The sequence below is a fragment of the Grus americana genome, chromosome 16 (genome assembly GCF_028858705.1).
Source record: "Grus americana isolate bGruAme1 chromosome 16, bGruAme1.mat, whole genome shotgun sequence".
Taxonomy (NCBI): Eukaryota; Metazoa; Chordata; class Aves; order Gruiformes; family Gruidae; genus Grus; species Grus americana.
This window is the reverse complement of record NC_072867.1, coordinates 8,397,048-8,417,454: the sequence shown is the minus strand read 5'-3', so window position 1 is coordinate 8,417,454 and position 20,407 is coordinate 8,397,048. Positions and strand designations below refer to the sequence as shown.

Sequence of the window (20,407 nt, the reverse complement as noted above, 5' to 3'; positions counted from 1 at the left end):
TGGTAGTTTAGTGGTTTCCTTGGAGACATATGCTCAGAAGATAAAGGAGCTTAAAGTTAGAAAGTTCATGAAAGCTGTACAATGAGTCGTTTTCACCTGAGCCTTTTGCCTTTGCGTACATGTGTCCTTTTCTGTTGGAGCTGGAGGAACTGTTCCAAGATGTGACCTCCACTCTGACATGAGACAAATTTTTCATTATTTTCAAAGAGCAAAAAACAATTTTTCTTAAAATTTTTCTTAAAAATGGACAACAGAACCTGTAATAGTGTCAGTACTGACCAACCACCTAGCTGGGTCAGCTTACTGGTGAAAACGTCTTTGAATTTTTCCCACACAGCAAACTACTGATGGGACAATCCACAGGAGATTTGGAGAACGGGAGACATAAAATTCTGAAATATTTCTGGAAAAATTCTGCCTATGCCTGCAAGGTTGGGACAGCAATACCTTTGGGAACAGATTCTGCCAGGAGTGTCCAATATTTTCATGCTGCCCCTCTGCTCAGGACATGAAAGAACCTCTTGAGACTTCTGCTTCAAGTCCTACACAGTGAATAAGAGTTGGAAGAAGATGGGAAGTAAACTTATTTTTTTCCCTAAACTCGAAGGCAGGTTTGGTTCCTTCTCCTCTTGTTTGGGCCAGCAGGGAGGCTGATACAAACACCTGGCCCGTCATGGTTTTTCCTGCAGAAGCTACTGGATGTGTCCTTGACAAGGGAGAGTATTAGCAACATGACTGATACTCTTATATCTCTGTAGCTCAAGTGAATAGGAAAAGCTCTGGCTTTACTAAAGGAATTATTTAAGAGTATTATTGACGTACAGATGTTTCTGTATCAAAATACAAGGCCATAGCTCCTTGTTCCAAAGCTATTGAGATGTATGATATAAAGTCAGTAGACAATGACATGAACATGGGACAGAGATAAAACATGAGTGTATCCCTTATTTTCTGTGGCACCATACTCCATAATTTCTTTCTCCTCATTTTCCTCTGTGGAAGACCTGTTGGTCAGGAACAAGAACAAAATCCTTCCCACCAGACAAAAAGAGGAAGAAGCTGAAGACCTGGGAGGTTTCACACTGGGCTGGGCTTGGATGGCTCTGCCAGACATAAAGGGCAGCAGCAATGAAAAACAAATTGAGAAATCCCTATGGTATGCCTTCTTTCCACTGTCAGCTTTAAAAATGACACTGATGTAATTACGTGGGCAGTCATGGCAGGGGTTGTAAGGCTCAACTGATGTTGTAAGGGAGTTCTTTGTTTCAATTTCTTTGATGCAAAGTGCTCTGATTATTATTATGGCTGGGAAAAGGGGTGTTTTAGAAATTAGGTTTGGAGGACAACCACATTTGTCTAGAAAGTGGGCTGTAAATCTTACAAAAAAGGTATGATTTGTGAGAGTTCATTGCCTCAGGCCAGTAGGTGCTTCTGAGGCCATCCAGAAAGTGAAGAGGAATGAGAAGGAGATAGGTCTCAGAGACCTGACAATCTTATATTTCAGACTTCTACTGAGATGAGCAAGGCTAGATGCAGTGGAGATCTGGAATCTGTCCCAGGAAATTGAGTTCTGCAAGTAATTTCCTTCCCTCCTTTCATCAAATGCATATAGCAAGAATATCACTTCCTTCCTGCTGTAACCTAGTTTTCTATCAGATTTCACAGAGAAGGTCTTTGCAAGCTTCCACACTTGATGGTTTATTACCCCTTTCATTTCATAATGTTAGAATACTTCATAAAGGATAATACTATTATCAGATACTCTGTGATGGCCCTGATGGAGCTACACAGTCCCAGGCAGCTAGTGCCATCATTTCTTCCTCGACCATGCCAGGAACGCCAGTGCCAGCTGGTTATGTCTCAGGAGGAATGATTCCTCCAGGGGCTCACTAGTTTGGTGACTTGTTCCTACCTGCTCTCTTGTCCCTATTTGCTCTAGTGCAGAAAGTGAGGAATTTTTAAATGATTCATAAGATAGTCAAATCTAACGTAAGGAGCAACCTTGACTGAATCTGGACTGTCCTAATGACCATTTTCAGCCATCTCCTCCATGAGAATTGTTTTTCTTGATAATGATCCCTCTGTGCTCTGCAACAGGCATATCTCAGAGCACTGGCTATGCACTGGACCACGGTCTGTAAATAGATGTGAGGAAGCAAAGAATTGCAAGGCAGGAAATGGCCACTTGGCCCAATGAGCCTGGCCCTTTAAGTTTATCTCAAATGCACCTCCTTGCTTTGTCTTTGCATCTGCAAATCTCCTTTCTTCTCATAAAAATGTCTAGCTGTCTCTTGAACTCATTCAAAGTATTTGCTTAAGTGACCTAATTTGGCAGTGACTCTATAGCATTTGGGCCGGTCTGAGTGACATAATGCTGCTAGAATCCCCTGTTTATTTTTCATGTTGCCTGCAATCCTGCCATGCTGGGCTGGGCTGGGCTGTAGCAGATAAACAAGTCTTGCTGAGCCCACAGGAACCATCCACGGAAAACCCAGGGCTACCAGAAGTGGCAGTGCTGACTCAGCATACAAAGCATTTCCCATGAAATACCTGCAGAGCCAGCCTCTTTGGAGCTTGGGTAATGGTGCTTGTGGAAGAGCCATCTCTGACAGACTTCTGAATGGGCTTTAGCCTGTTTTCACGGACAGATGTTCTAGTTCTCATTTGGCAGGTAGCTAATTTTAAACTGAATTACAGTTAAATAGTAAAGATTTTGTGACGATTAGCTGACTTTTGTGCTCCTCACAACTTTTCTTAGGATAGACATCCACCTGCTCGTTCTAACCTTAAACTAGCACTGCCATTTAGTTCATTTACCATGGTTCCTTCCTCCCTGGTGAAACACCAGCTTCGCCCATCTGCTCAAACCTAGTGTAACTCTGCTTCCCACTGGAGTTTACAGTGGATAATTTGTTTCCCCATATCTATTCTCGAATTGCGCTTATTGATGCTACTGAACACACACTATCCCAAGAGGGTCAAGTTTTGATGATACAGCTGATGCAGTGTATTTATACCTATCGATCCCACCCAGTGCTTTTCCTCCATTTCTGCTTGGCAGCCCCTCCATTTCTCTCTGTGGGACTGTACACTGGATAGCGCAGTGACCTGAAGCCAGTGAGCTTGTGATCAGATTTTCCTAGCTACCTTTCCTGTGTCCTGGGGAAGACCCCAGGCTGAAAATCATAATGGGGGCGGGGGGGGGGAAACTTTATCAGAGGATGTAGAACCTCATCCATATGCACCATTACATGTGCACCAATGGTTATACACAATGTCTAAAGCTTTAAAGTCATTAAAATAAATACTTCAACACCCAACCTTTTGTCTTTTGTTGCAATTCATATTCTTGAACACACTGTGAACAGCCAACGCTCTTCTCTATTAGTTGCCTGAGTGTTTGTCAGCTGAACTGCAACAAGGGGGAGGCGAGAATAAAAACCTCCAACCGTAACATTTCAACATACACTATATTCTTAGGTTACAAGATAATCCTACATATTCTTATGAATGTGGCCTCACTAAGGCAAAGTGATCATTGATATGAAAACTCATCTGGAATATTAGGATCTCTTCAGTTCTGGTTATTTTCCAGATCCTGTAAATGGTTGGCACATGGAAAAATCCCTTTGCTCTTGATAAAATCCCATTCTCATAAACATTTAAAAATGCTATTATTCCAGTTTTGCAAATAAGAACAGACCTTTAAAGCATGTGGAAACAGAATCAGTTTTTTAATGAGCCTTTTTGCCCAACTCTAATTACATTTTTTAGCATTTTAAATGACAGGGTTCCTGATGTAGCCCTTCTACAATCATTAAAACACTACTGATATTTGATTTTTTTTGTTTTGTATATTTTAAGCATTGCTGATGTATTTTATGTTTTGTTGCTATCCATCTACAAGCATATGCCATTCTGTTTTTTCCTCTTTTTTGGTCTCCTTGTAAGAGGAGACCAGATCCTGCGCTCCCGGGAAAGCTTAGTTCTAGCTCATTTAATTTGATCTATAATAAAACTTACTTTCCATTTTCCTATCTGATGACTTCTACTGTGTAAGTCCCCTGTGTGTACTAGGTTGTGCTGACTAAAGCTACTTCTTCATCAACAGTTTGTGTACAGAATATTCTGTATTCAGAGAGGTGTATGCAATGCTGCAAGACACATTTCCCCATTGAAGAATAAATCCCAATTTGTGAAAGTCTGGATGAATATTTGCCATAGCCTCAAGCCATTTCCCAGAAACTGCCTTTCATTTCACCCTGCATTTGGATTCCACATTCACTTTGCCCAGCCTCTTCCTCAGCCTGGCAAACAGCTAAAATTCACTCAACAGCTTGATATCAACCAATGCTGTATCAAAGAAAGTCTAAACTTCATTTAACAGTGCATAGGGGGATATGAAGGCTTTCAAGAAGACTAGCAATACATAGCTGCTAGTCCTAAGAGTCCCTCATTGCACTGCCACAAGCCTAAGCAATCTCACCCTCCCTGCACATCTTTCCCACAGTTAGAGAGCTATATACAGCTGGTGCCACCCTTTATACGCACCCCAGCCATCCCAGGATGTGTTGTTGCTCCCCTGTGTGCAGCTGTAGCTGCTAAGCCAACGGGCACCCAACTGAGGCTCATACACTCATTTAGCTCATTAGACTCAGACAGCTGTAGATTACACAGAGAACAACAAGAGACAAACCAACTAGAGAAAACTGAAGAGAAAGCCCCAAGGATGGCTATGTTGTAGAATTGCTTCTCCTGTTTCCACATCACCATTTTTGGCTTGCTCCTCTGCGTCTAAGTATTTCTAAGCAGAAATCTGATCTGCACATTTGGGTTCAAAATGGGCCAAGTTCCTGCTATAGTGCTGCATGTGTTTGGTATCCAGATCTGCATGGGAAGGAAGCTGCCTTCCACAGCAGGGGATCTGAATACCTCTAGTGGATTTAAACATCTTGGCCTTTGTCATGGAGTCCTGACCGTGGCTTCACATCCTGCGCAACCCAACTGCAATGGGCTGAAAGCAAGGGGGAAACTAGGAGAAGGAAATAGCTATTATAGAAGAGTTGGAAAATAAGAGAGGCAGAGTATGCCTGGTTGGTACATGATTTTTTTCCGCTGATGATGGCAGATAAATCACTGCCCTCCCTCATGTACCCATGGCAGGTGTGTACAGAGCAGCTGCTCTTTGGGCTCTGTTGCCCCATAATGGCACGTGTACATTCTACCTACACCCGTCACAGCTGCTGTGAAATAAATCTGTTAACCTACTGGAAGGTGGATGCCCCCATCATGTCATGGGGAGAGGTATTTTCATGGGGAGAGGAGAGGATGGGAGGAAACAGGGCTTTGTAGCAAGAAACGTGCAGGACAATAATCAAAGACACAGTCCTGTCTTGCCATCCAGATGTTTCTAGAGACACCAAACCAGTGCATTCCAAACTCAGGGCTTCTCATTCCCACCAGACAGGCACTGCATGAGGAAAGGATATGTGCACTGTTTAACCTCATTTATTCCTTAGCAACCGAAAGCTCCCTGTATTTTCCCATCTTGGGGGCTTATATGCGGATCCCCATTCAGTGACATTCTCCCACCATGAATGATTAAGGAATCTGAATCTTTAAAAATTGCCAGATCCCATTTCTATTCCTAAATACAGCCCTATATAGAGAGATAAGCCTGGGAGGCCAAGGGATTTTAGTTAATGATCCCTTTTTATGGGGCCAAGAAGCAGTGCTATGAAAAGGAGGTCTGGGGCCATTTCTTCCCTCTGTGCCTGTGCTTTGCAGAGATTTATGCAAACATTTTTCATGTTTTATCTAGCTGTGCTGTGTTCACTAGGAAAGTAAGCCAGGCTCTTGCCCTGGGATGTATCGCACAGCCATGTGCCAGGTCTTGGAAGATATGTTCAACACTGGCCAGTGCTAATGGAAAGAGACGATTAACATCTTAATCCGTGGGTATAGCTATCCTAGTGACATCCTGGCAAAGACAATGCAGTGGGCAACTACCTCAAGGTGGAATCAAATACGAGGCTAGTTTGAAGAGGGTCCCCCTGAGCGAGCTGCCCATTGCCTTGTCTTCCCATTTGAATGAACGGGATTTTGCCTCGCATTCATTAATAACATACTTTTATCCTAATGAGGGCAAAGCGTGGAGGGTTAACTGTTTAGCAAGGTCAGTGCTGTGCAGAACTTTCCTTATCTAATAGAGCTCTTGAGAACAGGTTTATTTGAGTGGTTTACTTCATCCAACTGCAGTATTTTCCCTCCTGCACAGGGCTGAATGTACCTGTTCAAATTTATGCTTAGGACCAACTCAATGATCAGTCCACTACAAATAAGGTAGATGAGTTTCACTGTCTCATTATCTGTATTTTCCTGTGGAAGGAGGTGGGATTACAAACCATGGGGCAGGAGAAAACAGCCGTGGAACCCAGAATGTCCTTAGCAGTCCTGCTTGACCTTAGAACCTGCAGTCTTAGGGAAAGCATAGCGTAACCAGCAGAGCCAGCAGCTGGAATTCAACTGCCCCAGCAGGAACTGGAAACAAATGAACAGAGTAACTGAAATATACCTCCCCTCTGATATCTCTGAATCAACACCATGCTATTTACAGTAGTGTATAATAATATTGAATCAAGATTTGCATGGGACAATTTCTACTCCACAGCACAAGATAACTTTCCAATAACTTTTTTTTCAGAGATGCGAAAACATTTACTTTAATGATAATGAAAATAAAGTCAGTAAAATCCCTTTGTCCTGCTGTTTTGATCAGATAAACTATATCTACCAATTGTTAGAAGGAGGATTAAGTTGGGTTGACATTTTTTTTAATGTACTATGAGAAAAGCCCTGGGGCCAAAACATTTACAGGCCAGGTTTTAGTGTACGTTGATCTTATAGTTTCTCTGAAGAAAATGTCTTCAGACCTGGCAGGTGTGTATTGGTTTTCATTACTTCAAGTGTCTACTAGCAAAGTTTTAATTAACAAGGTTGTATGCAAAATATTTCCAGTGTTGTAAGAGCGAGGAGCTTGGGAAGAGGACTCCTGGGTTCTCTTTCCAGTTGCTGAACAGGTCATGGTAGAGAGCATTGTAGTAGTCTTGCCTGACTATCCCATGGCCCTCAAGTTGGTGGGAGAAGATCTTATATCCAAGTGTTCCTCTGATGTGTTATTTGCAAGACTCCAGTCCTGCTCTGTCAGGTACTGCAAAAATTATCTCTGCTATGGACTAAAGGGAAATACAGGTGCAAGGAGATGGACAGACTTGGCTGAAATTACCCAGCAGGTCTAGGACAGAACAGGGACAAGCTCTTAGGTGCCCCAAGACCTATTCTGGTGACCTAACCATCCTCAGCTGGCAGTTTGCCTCTCCCCATTCCTCTTGGGGAGATGCCCACTTTTGAAGTCTGTGGAAGAACAGGGAACAAGCTTAGAAAGCTGCTTGCCTACTGCAAACATGACAGGAGGAAACATGGCGTTTGCTTTGTCTCTTATCAGAGACGTTAGACCACAAGAGATAAGGTTATTAGCCAAAACATAACGCTGGTGCTCCAGTCAGATAGCAGAGGAGATAGACCACGTATCAGCTCTTTTATGAAGACTCCCTCACTGTTACTATAATTTGCTGATAATATTATATGCAGAATTTATAGCAGTTTATTTTTCCTGGACCTGTTCTTTTCACTTGCCCTTTTCTTAACAGGTGGTCTTTTTTCCTCTTCCAGTAAGTGGATTTTCCCTCTGAAGTCCTCAGTTTGGCTGCTCTGTTTTTCTCTCTTTTAGATCCACTTCATCCCAGTTTCAGGTTGTTTTGATTGCAATTTTTTTACAGTCTTTTGCCTTCTGTTGTTTCTCTTTCAACAGAGATGCTGGTCTAGGGGATAGGTTTTCGACAGTAACAGCAGCAAATGGGACAATTTGCACTTCACCCAAAACTCCATTCTTTATCTGATAAGGATTTATTTAACATGGATTGTATAGTCCTTTTGTGTACTTGGGAAAGAGTAACTTCATGATTTAGGTTCTGTGCATTTCCACTGCATGATTCCCCCAGGAGAGAAGGGTGCGCTCCTGCTCTGCAGATACACCGTTAGACAGAGCTCTCCTTTCCTTGTCATTTCTGTGCGCAATGAGACATGAGCTGGTAGAGAACTGGGCCTGGAGTCCAGGACTGTGCAAACCCAGCCTCTATGCAGCCTGACTACGATCTCCTCTGTGTCCAGAGATCCACACACCTTGTGCATATGGAACAGTCCCCCAAATCCCTTCTGTATCCCTGTTCTTGAATGCCCTCATGTTTTCTTCTGTGAATATCCCCAGTCCCAGCTCAGAGCTGTGCTGCTTACGCTGGAATATGATTCCTGCACACAAGGTGCCCTATTTAAGCCAGACCTCCCCATCACACTGCACTTTGTCCCTCTGCAGTACTCTGTTAATTAAAAGTTTGCTTTTATTAAATTACATAAAATTAAAAGAATCAGAGAGCATCAAAGAGCTCTCTGGTGACCTGCTTGCAAAGGCAAGCTCCTTGAACGGTTCCTGCTGTAGGCTCTTTTTTTTTTTTTTTTTACATTAAGGTTCATGATTCTGAAAATGTAAAAGCAACTTCATGCAAACAAAAAATAGGCCCTAAATTATGAAGTGCTGATCCTGTACTACTAAAATTAGTGAGAGATTAATCACTAGTTCCAAAGGGCATAGGGTCAGGCTCTACCAGAAAAACACAGTCACCCTCAATTTATTGTGCACGTTTTCATGGGACAGCCTTTGAGATGCAGCAAAGATCTCAATATGGCCAAATTAAACGGTATGTAGAAACCCTCCCTTTAGAACCATCTGTATTCTCCTTATCGTGCCATGCACGTCAAGCTGAAAATTTGGGTCGTTACCATGCAGATTATAACTAATTTCATACATATGATTTTGAAAGAGATCACTTTACAGGGCCTTTGCACAGGGATTACTTGCAATCCTCCTTGAGGGGTGATCTCAAAATTTTTTTCTCAGTATGATAGATTGATTTTTCTTTTGGCCATTTGGGATGATTAAAGCAGAGATCTTGACAGGTCCTCCTACGAAGGGTCAAGTCCTGCTCCTGGAAAGATGGGAGTTGGCATCTGGTAGCCTGAAACTAGGACAGACATTTTAAAACCAAACACTTGGCCATGGCATTAATTCAAAATGTCTGGATGGGACTGTTTGTCTGCCCCTGTGGTTCTCATATGCACTGTTTCCAGGAGTTGTCCTTCCTAGAATAACATAAATCTCTGAGTGATGCTTTTTGGCTGCCCTCAGAGTACCTCAGCCCGAGTAGGACACGCTGTCTTAAATCATTTTTAATTCCTTCCCTTCCGTGGTGTATAATGCCTTGTGTATGCTGCTCTGGCAGACTGGCCTCTGGACTTACAGCCTGGCGAGAGGCTGAATTATTGTGCTCATTAGGGAACTAACAGCTTGGTACATTGTTGTATTTTCCTGAATTTTCATGAGTATATGCTTTAATGATTTTTTTTCTGTGATATTCAGATACATCATCTAGCATGTGTGAGTCCTAAACTTGTGGCAAACTGAGCATTAACTGAAAAATACAGAGCAAGATATTTTTTCCTGATCAACAGAGTTTCTCATTTGTAAATCAAGAAAAGGACAGGCCTTCCCCAAGTGCAGCAGAGCTGGGCTATTCTGTTGCAAAGGCTGTCAGTGCCTGAGCACTGCACTCTGCAATCCAACCTGCTTCCTTCTTCATTCCAGAAAAACCATGCTGCCCTCAAAAGCTTGACTTTGTCAGTAGATGTGGTTTCTCATAAATACTGGCTTGGTTTATGATGCTGTAATACTGGATCATTTTGGCTGTGTTTCATATGAAGGTCCCATTTATAAATGACTTCTAAAGAGAGTGTAAATGCTTAAAAACATGCATTTTATACATATAAATAGGGTATATTATGAATGGTTATGACCAGATGAGAGGAAGATGTCCCAGAATGTTTTGGAGGGCCTGTTGGATGCTATAGCAATCACTAATGACCAACCTCTTTGTCATTTAGTAACAACTTACATTGCATGTATAGGTGGAAAATACAAAATACAATCAGATTTTCTTTTTGGTGATAATATTGCAATCTGAGGAATCCTCTATTCTAACTTGCTGGATCCCTTCAAAGGCCTCAAGAGACACAAGCAGAAACAGTAGTTCTAACCCATTTCCCTTTTACAGCCCAAATCACAACCAGGCAGCAAATGAACTCTGACACACCAAGTAGTTTGGGGGCCTTTTTCAGCCACTGTCAAAAGTCCAAGTAACCTGGAACATGAAGTTCAAAATTGACTTACTAACATTCACAGACAGGTCTGAGACATTCATACATTTCCTGGTGTGAAAGTGTAAGAAGAATGTGAAGGGGGCATCTGAAGTGAAATTCAAGTTCTTTAGCTGTTAAATAAGGTCAAAAGTATTTATTTACCTGATAGTGATGCAACACCACAATTCCTTAATACAAACCGAACTCCAAATCCCTTTTCACTGATGTTGTGGTTTAACTCAGCAGGCACCTAAACCAACCACACAGCCACTCGCTCTTTCCCTGCCACCAGTTGGATGGTGGAGAGAATTGAAAAGGAAAATAAAGGTAAAACTCGTGGCTTGAGATAAAGTTTAATAGGGTAGAAAAGGAAGATGATGATAATGATGATAATAGAATATACGAAACAAGTGATGCACAGCACAATTGCCCAGAACCAATGCTCAGCTAGTTCCCAAGCCGAACCACCTCCCGGCCAACTGCCAGTTATATACTGAGCATGAAGTCATATGGTATAGAATATCCCTTTGGCCAGTTTGGGTTGGCTGTCTTGGCTGTGCCCCCTCCCAGCTACTTGGACACCCCTGCCTTCTTGTTGGTGGACCAGTGTGAGAAGCTGAAAAGTCCTTGAGTGCTTGGCAACATGCTTGAAAACATCAGTGTGTTATCAACATTATTCTCATCCTAAACCCAAAACATGTCACTATACCAGCTGCTAGTAAGAAAATTAACTCTATCCCAGCCAAAACCAGGACAACTGAACAAAATGGTGGGAGAGGGAAGCAGAGTGGCACTACTTGGTGGAAGAAGAACCTAGCAGTAATGGGTGCTTGGTCACTGGCCAGGCCAGCTCCCTGCTCTACGGGGCAAAGAAACTGCAAGTCTTGGTGTGAAAATGCACTCACACAGCCCTGCGGGTCTGTGCTATTTCAGTCTCCAGTGAAAGCAGAATCACTTTAACTCAGCTGCAGAAGCACTTAGGAGTTGTGTGGGAGTCCCCCAGAACACATAACAAATCATGGAGTAACAAAGGGAATTAAAAGGTGGTAATATGATATGCGATTTAAGAACATGGATTAAATATTGAATTAAGCCCTACTCCCCATTCAGCCTACAGCCAGTCCCTTCTTCGCTATAAAATGGCACCAGGGGCCAAATCCTGCTCCTGCATTAATGGGAATGAGGAGAAATTGCAACAGAGTTATGTCAGAACAAGCCTGGGATGGTGAGAGGAGCCTGAAGCCAGGGCAGCAATGTGGTCAGGGCATGCCCAGGAGGGAATGAGGTGAACGGATCTCCTGACACAGTTGTCAGTGTAGGCAGACAGGCCCTAATTGGTCTGATCTGATTACTTTTTCCAAAAGCTTTGAACTTTGCACAGGATGCCTTGGGCCTGCAGGAGCCTCTGCTCTGGTAGGGAATTAGCACAATGGCTGGGCTGACCTTCCCCCCACCCCAATTGAATTTTATTATCTAATGGGCAATGGTTCAGTGATGAATGACTGACAGGTGTGATCAGCTGATGGGAATGGCTGGGGATGGTACATATACACTGCAGTTTTAGCAGACCATAATGTATTCTGCAGTGGGCAAAGGATAAAGCTTGTAAAACATTTGTTTTAAGTCTTAAAATATCAAATTCCTCATAACTATGGGCTTCCTAAAACTGGCCCTGGTAATTACAAGTGTTGAGCCATGAATAATTTCATGCTAGGAGGTGCATTAATTTTAAACTCCTCCCGCCTCCTCCAGACATTGTGAAAGCACATTACCAGTGAGGACAAGTTTATGATCTTATCCAGGACAACTGGTGCAATAATATGAAATGAAAACCAAGACAAAAATGTCATTGTCTGTGCACTCTGTACAAAGGGATCCTGCAAAAAGCTCCCCTTGCAGCCTGAGACCAAGAGGAGTACTCCAAAGGTGCAAGTGAGATTTATGGAGCTTTTCCAAGCACATGGCTCAGACCCTGCCAGATCCAGCCATCGTCAGCCTGTTGTCTAGGGATTGTTTCAAGGAACAGGAAGGAGTTTTGACATCATTGTACCTATGATGGTTTGCATTTAAAATCTTCAACCATACTTTCACAAAAGTCCACTGAGACTTGGGACCAGGTTAATCCACACGTAGCATACTTGGTCCCAAAAGAATTACCCTGCAGCCTGGGGTACTTAGGTTTATAATCTCACTATCATTAATTTCAAGGCAGTGGCATAAGGATCTATTTGGCAAGCTCTCCCTGCTTAACATCTACACATGTTTGTCTGTTCACATTTACGGCAGCAATCCCATAGTTTCACAGCTCGCTCAGAAATTACACCTCAGTCAGAGAGGAAACAGGCAAGTCTGGCTGGAGGAAAGATCAGAGATTTCTATCTTGGGCAGGGCACCCCACAGCGTATTTACCATTCAGGCTGTGTCAGAGGCTGCACTGTCAACACCATTCTCAAGAAGGATGTATAATACAGATGTTAAACACCAATTATCCCGTTAAAGATCAGGTAAAGTTAAATAATAGCAAGGGTGTGATGCTGAACATTGAACAAATTAGGGATGATATTCTCTCCCTAACATTCCCAGGTGCCCCTGTGGTAGCTCTCCCTCACCTTGTACTATTACTACATCAGACTGTGTGTGTTGTTACAGCAGTGCACGCTTGGGAAGTAAAAAATTGTCTTGATGTAGCATTTGGAAGCCTTGGGGTTTGCTTCACAACCTCGGTGCTAACGTGCTGACAATGTCATTCTCAGTTGCTTCTCCGTCCCTTTGGACTAAGCTAAACATGTTTTGCTAAATATATCAAAACTCATGTTTTATATCAAGACATGACAATTCAGAAGTCATTAAAGCTGTTGGGCTGCACAAGGTAGAATTTAGCTTCCATGTCTCAATCTATGACCCTGAAAAATAAAATCTTTGGGTACATTTATGATTGTGCCCTATTTGTTCTTTATAAGAGTATAATAGCACTGAAGCCAGCTATAAGTTATTTTGGGGGGATTTTTCATGCTTCATTTTTACCCTTTAAGAAAAATGTATCGGTGTGCCACTATTACTAGGACGAATTTTTTCCCTGGAAATCAAAGCACAGTGAAAACTCTTTATCAGTTTCCCTGTTCTCTTCAGAAAGCTGTGGTAGCAGATGCTTTAAACTCTCTCGTGGGTGAAGGGGAAAGGTTGGATTACTGAAAAAACAAGGCAGGCTTCAGAGTGTGGAGGAGGCATTAGGAACTGCTTAGGATCTCAAACCTGCAACACCTTGAACCCATCACCAGCCAGAACCGTGATGGATGGGAGAGGATAAAGGGCAGTCTAGCTGACCCATGATGCCTTCCAGTGCCCTCCAAGAAACAAGAAGAAAAGAGATTCTTATCACTCTGTGAAAGAACAGAGGGGAAAATTATCATTAAAATGCCTTCCTAATAAAACTAACAAACAGGGGCTTTTTTTCTTTCAAACTCCATTCTCTTATCCCTTCCCTATAAGCTTTAAGATGGCCATGACTTGAAGAATTTTAGTCTTTGGGTGAACCTTTCCTAAGCAGAGGTCACATCCTTCTGCCTAGACTTCAGTTTTGTTAGACAGTCGTCTTTGAAAACCTCAGGAAAATAAATAATATTTGGGGTATATCTTTACAGTAATTAGTGCATAGAATCACGATGTAGAATTATGCTAATACACAGAATTAAAATATATAATAAAATTTCTCTATTTGTGAATCTGAATTCACATCCCACATCACCTGCTGGAGAATCATTGATGAAACATAAATGAATCACTTTATTTCTCTGTTTGCTTTAGGTTTGGGAATTTTGCTGTCTCCTTGGTAAAGTGCTCTAGGATGATGTCGAGTAGTGAAGTTAGGTGTGTTATGGAAACCAAAGCAATTACAGACCTTGTAGCAAAGAATTTACAGTATAAAGCTGGTCATGGAAAGTTAATGTCCTATGATTGTTTTCCCCCATAGATATCTGCAGCCTGGCATTCACAGCTCACTAAAACCTGTCCATTTTCCCCTCCAACTCTCCCATGTCCAGCTTTCCATTTGCCTCTACCCAGCATCTTCCTGCACTCCAGGAACACAACTGCCTCCTTGCACTCCAAATGTCTCCTAGACTTTCTCCTGCTCGTAGCTCTCAGGGCAGAAGAGAGTTTCTGTCTGTCTCCTCTGTTCTCAGAGCCCATCCTTCTTAACCTCTCTCTCCCTATCTGCTCCCAGGGTACTGTCCCTCTCTCAATTTCCATAGGCAGTCTTTGAACTGAGTACAAATAAGTTCAAAAGCCAAAGAGCAGGAATTTCTATGGACATGTAAATGTGTTATAAGCTGGTATCTGTGGTTCCCTAATATCTGGTGCCCTGTAATTCAAAGTCTTATGAAGCCTTCTGGCTCAAATTCCACCTGTGCAACAGGTTGCTCATTAGACAAGCACCACAACTCCATGAAAAACAGGCTCTAGGAACTGAACCCCAAATCCAAGAAATTCGCCATCCAGCTGTCCCAGTATTTGGTCATATATTAAATACTCCAAAACATTTGGGTTTTCGGTTCTTTGAAACCAACCCTTTACCTCAATATTGGTTTTAGGTTGTTAGCATTATGCTAATCCCCACAGACCTTTGGGTGTTTGTTCTGCAAGTCAATGACTACATCCAAGGTGTCTGGGTGGGAGAGGCCAAGACAGATACATTAACTCACAGCAAAGGAAATCTCCACTGTTCTGTGGCTGAGCTACCAGTTATGAAGGTATCTTCAAACTCCTAATTCAAGCAACAGAGCCTCTTCTTTAACTACCCCCACCATCATGCTGCCCAGGCTCTCTCTTGATATACTCAAGAGTATTGCCTGAAACAGATCTTACCCTGGTGAGAAATCAGAGCTCAACCTCCTAGAAAACCCTCCTAATTCTACAGGAAAAAAAGCACAAAAGCACCTTTGCTAAACACATTCATATCTAGTAACTAGGTGGGACCTGCTCTTTGCCTCTGTCTCAGAACTCACATGCAACTCTCTGACCCAGCAAACTCCCACTCGTACTAATTGAAAAGCTCCTCCTCTTCATCCTGTTAATCCTTCTCCATTCTTTTTGCACTCTTCAAAGTAAGGTTCAAGGTGTACTTTCAAAGCAAAATACCGGTCTTGCTATACACCTGCTCCATGAGAGCACAGTCCTGTGCCCCCAGCAGCATAGCCATGTTCTCTCCCAGCCAGCCAAAGACACTCTCACAGAGCTCATGGGAATCTTTAGGAGTCAGATCTTCCCAGTAGTGGCATGACGCTACAAATGTTTTTTTGCATCACATCTTCCTGGTGGTCTTAGGGGCTGTTAGGACAAGGCTGCAAAGCTGAGTGGGTCTCAGGTCACTCTGTTCAGTCTCCAGCTACAGTACACCTTACTGGCTTTGAAGTTCTGGATAACTGGAATCAAGAAATGGCATGTGGAAATTCAGCTGTTACAGCCCAACAACCTACCCACATACTCTGCAGCAGACAGCTGGGGGCTAAAATGCACACAAGTCTCTTTCCCTGTTCCCCAAAAGCTGCATATATGATCTGGTGTGCTTTAATTAAAAGGAGGGCTTTAATTTTTTTATTTTTTTAAGTTAACACTAGGTATTTTAGGCAGTCACACATATGTCTGATCTTTTTCTGAATCCTTTGGCACCAGTATTGTCTCAAGGCCAGGAACTGCTGAACAGCCAGTGCTGAAACAATGTCAGGCAGCGGGGATGTTAACACAGACACTGTGGTCTTTCTTTTAGCTATGGAGCTGGAAATGTTTCCCAAAAGCTGCTGTGATGTGGTGTCTCAGACTTTGCCTACCCTGGGACCCTGCACCAGCACCAAGAAACTGGTTTTGGATGTGAAAAAAAATTCAGGTCACATAGATATGCTGGCAAAAGATTTAATTTAAATGTAGCTAAACCATCAGAAAAAGGCTCTTTTGTCTCTGTGCTGTGCATCATCCAGCACCTCAGCCTAGGCATGACAGCCCTTCTACCTGGCAGAGCTGCTCCAGTAAGCTACGGCAGAGGGGCTAACATCAGATGCTATAAAAATGTGTGATTTCCCGAGTGCCACCACACAACTCAGGCCTTTAAAACAGCTTTGCTGCTGAGTGGCCAACTTACTGAACCACCCCAGATCACTTGTAAATCTTGCCTCTTCTCCTCCAGAGCCTGCCAAGTTCCCATGATCACCAAATTGAGGGTAGTTTGTAACCTTTCTCCATTAAAGGTTTATTCCTAATCCTGTTGGTTCCTATCTTACAATGACATAGCTTGGATCCCCCAAACATTCCAGTAATTCCTCCCTTTTGAGCCGGCAGACGCTGCACTTCCTTGGCAAGCAGGCGTCCCGCATTCCTGGACTCGCTTCCCAAGCTGTCTTACCCACTCCTCAGGAATGGCTCCCTGCAGGGACTTATTTCCTTAAGGATGAGATGTTTTCATACCCTGGCAAGTTTCCCACTGCCTATCATCACACGTATCCCGTGCAAAGAGGGAGCAGAGCAATGCGGGTTTCTTCTCAGTTGTTGTGAGTGCCCAGACACCTCAGGATAACAAGCAGGTGCTTACAGAGTGTGTGGTCCCTTGCTCTGACCTGGGACACCGCTGGAGTGTGGCTAGGGGCCTTGGGGCAAACTCTGCCTGAGGAATGACAAAACACAGGGAAGAGCCTTTCAGAAGTGACACATTAAATTACACGAACTCCTCAGAGGTGCTCCTAGGTTTATGGCAGAGACCGATTCCCCGAAGTTATCAGCACTGAGAAAGCTGATAAAGTATAAGACGGCCTCACACACATGAGCTCTGCTGCTACACAAGGATGTCACAATTTCTAAGCACCTTTCTAGATCAAGCTCAGGTGACAGTGTCTGAACATCAGGCTATTCTCCAGGAACAATTGCCAAGACATATCTGGGCTGAATTCACCACCCTGTGTGTTGTGTGTTGTGTTGCCTTCTACCTTGGTGCACAGAACAGCAGCACTTTGCATCTCATCACCTCCTTCAGCTCTCCTGGGATCTCATAGCAGGAACCAGTGTGGGGCCTCCTATGCAGACTAGCCGACTCTCCCTGACTGCCCAGGATCATGCTGCCAGCCTATTCATTCACACAGCCCCTCTCCTCTCCCCAGAGAGCTGAGACCTGTGAAATTCCCTCCCATTGTCACTCTAGCCACCACTCTCTTTATGAGCACAGGAGTTTTTAAGAACAGGAGTTTTTTCAGGCATTTTGTACCAACGCACAATGCACAGAGGTGGATACAAGCTAAACACAAACTGCTGAGCTGGTTATTACAGGTCATCAGCCAATAGGCTGCGTGGTTTAATTTCTGTCTCCAAATACTGTTAGCTGCTTGTTTTCTCATTTGCTTTCCATTGCTGGGCTCCCAAGGGTGCTGCCAGCACTTAAATATATTTCTATATGAATTCCAGTTTATTTAGGAAAGAAATAAGCTCACTTCCCACTGCTGAGAGGCCTGGTGTTAACAAGCAATGTGGGCTCTGCTTAACTCCTATTCTACCAACCTAAATCTACAGGAAATATTTCAGACGACACCAGCTTACACAACCTGTTTTACACGAAGTTACTGCATGAGTTAAACCCAGAAGAGCTGCAGGTACAACCCAGCAGCCTCCTGCACGACTCGAGCTCCAGCTTTGTCCCCGCCGTTTACCAGGCCTCAGCATCATCACTGTTGCGAAGCACACGGAGACATCTAGTGGGGAAACCCCGCAGGGCGGCGCGGCACGGCGCGGCACGGCACGGCACGGCACGGGGTCCCCTTGCTTCCCTCCATGTCCAGGGCTTTACCGTGGGCACACACAGCCCAGGTAATAGCACGCTGACCGGCTCATGGGACACACGGGCTGACCTCTGCCTCCTTCCGAGTGCTGGGAGGCCAGGAGCATTGTTTTTGCAGAGCTGCTGCCAATAATGGGTTTTTTCCCATTTTCACTGAAAAATCTCCATTTCAGATCTAGTTTCACATCCCTTGCCATCTTGTACTGGTTCAAACACAACCTTTAATTACTTTTGTCAGAATTTTAAAACAATTATATAGGAAGATAATGTAAAAAGCATTACAATTTTCACAGTATCTCTGCTGAGGAAGAACTTGGCAGCTGTGACTACACAGCGTGCCAGATTTCTTCTCCCTGTCCAGCTCCACTGGCCCCAAGAGCCACTGTCCAAGCACAAGTGCCAGCAGTGCTGGATCCAGCACCTTAAAGTGCAAAAAGCCAAAGCTGTCAATCTGTGCAATGCAGTGGGTGAGTGTGTGCATCACTCACAGGAGCACCCAAAGCCCAGCAGCAGCACAGCAAGCCAGGCAGAAGGCCAAGGGCAGGAAGATGCACAAGTCTGCTGGCCAAAGCAGATGCTGTAGAGTCAGTATTCAAGAAGCTGTCATTGCTGTAGGAGCCCAAAACACAGATGACCCTGGGACAGCCTTCTGTTGTATGCAGAGTGTAAAAGTTGTTCTTCTTAATGTTTGAGAAAAGGGATGATGCAGGACACTGCATCAGAGCTGAGGAGTTCTGTGGAGAAGAGGCCATGCAAGTTTACACTTTGTCAGTATGTATCTGGCCAGAACCGCCTGGGACATGCAATTTCTTTCTGAAACATGGTGAGGTGAACACCCACTATGTGTCCAGGGAGAGAGCGTGTTTGCTGCCGACACTGGCCATATGTACACCTCTGCAGCAGAGCAGCCAGGGTCCCAGTGAAAACAAGATGCTGGGAGCCAAGACTTCAGATACTGAGGAGCCATTGGGAGCTTGCTCTACTCGGGTGCTTTGGTTTCCTCGACTTGAAAACCAGGTAGTAATATATGACCTGCAGGGGTGTCATTAGCATTGCAGAGATCTTTGAGGTCCCTGGAAGAGAAGTGCGGGAGAAATGCAACCTATTAAAACCGCAGTTTTCTCCTTGCCAATTCTATTCTGCTTCAAGGAAAGGGGCTTTTGCACTGACAGCTGGGATGAGCTGGTTTTGACAAGTCAGAGTATGCAGATTTTGATGGAAGATTTAAGTGAAACATGACTAAAAGACTAAGATCGAGTACAGTGCTTTTGCCTTCCATGCCCAGGTGCTTCACCTCCCTTTGGAAGAACCAAGGCAGGGTGCACTGAAGTGTCAAGAAACCCATGCTGGATTTCAGCAAGGCACCAGCAAGTCCAGGAGAGCATGTGGAATATGTTTGCTCAGATAAATAATCCAGCATATTCTCCCACTGGGTTTCTTGCTGGACCAGCCTGGAACTGAGCCAACCATGTCCTGACTGATATCCTCAGTTCTCGTAACTCGCTGTAGTTTTCAGGTAGTGGACTTGTTACAAGGCAGATTCTCACACCTACTTGCCACTTCCCAGAATTATTTTTTTTTCTGCTAAAAATTCTGCTGCTTTTATTTTAATATTACACCGAGGGTGGGATTTTCCTCCAAGTTTGATTCCTCTCACACACTTCTGTGGGAGCTGCACAAATCCACCCAGGGCCAGCTGAAAGATGATCCTTCCCTGCTCTGAATGTAGGTCTTCGCCACAGCCAAAAACCTGGTTTACAATACATTTAAAATAAAAAATTGTGCCAAATAATTCTGGGGCTTGAAGCAAAGCGAAGATCTTGGATGTGCCCAGGCAAATAGCAACAATCTGTTTTTGAAGGGGACAAGGATTTTGGTTTGAAAACCTTTTTCTTGGAAACTTACCTGCCTGGCCAATCTAGGGACCAGAATCTGCAGCTTACAACAAGACCCAGCAATGTGAATGTGTGTTTAATGACTGCCCTGGATGAGCTCTGGGCAAAGCTGCGCACAGAGATTTTCCTTGGACCGTGTCGGGGAACACTGCCCAGAGAGGGGGCTTGGATGGGCTCTGCCTCATGGACCAGAGGAAAGGAGCTGGGAGGAGAGGCTGAGTGCACTGCATCCATTCCGATGTGCTGTGAAAAGCTATGCTGGATGCACCAGTCGGTCATAGGGCTCTGATAACAAGTGCTGGCATGCACTTCAGCCTGCTCACGCACACAGGGGAAAACATTCAGAAAGGTTCTCCTGATTTTATAGCATCAGCTGACATCTGGAGCCACA

General features: G+C 43.9%; 1 protein-coding gene across 1 annotated transcript in view; it reads right to left on the bottom strand.

Annotated features, from left to right (window-relative positions):
• Window positions 1-20,407, bottom strand: part of TBX1 (T-box transcription factor 1) — a 139,336-nt gene that overhangs the window by 76,674 nt on the left and 42,255 nt on the right. The window lies entirely within an intron of this gene.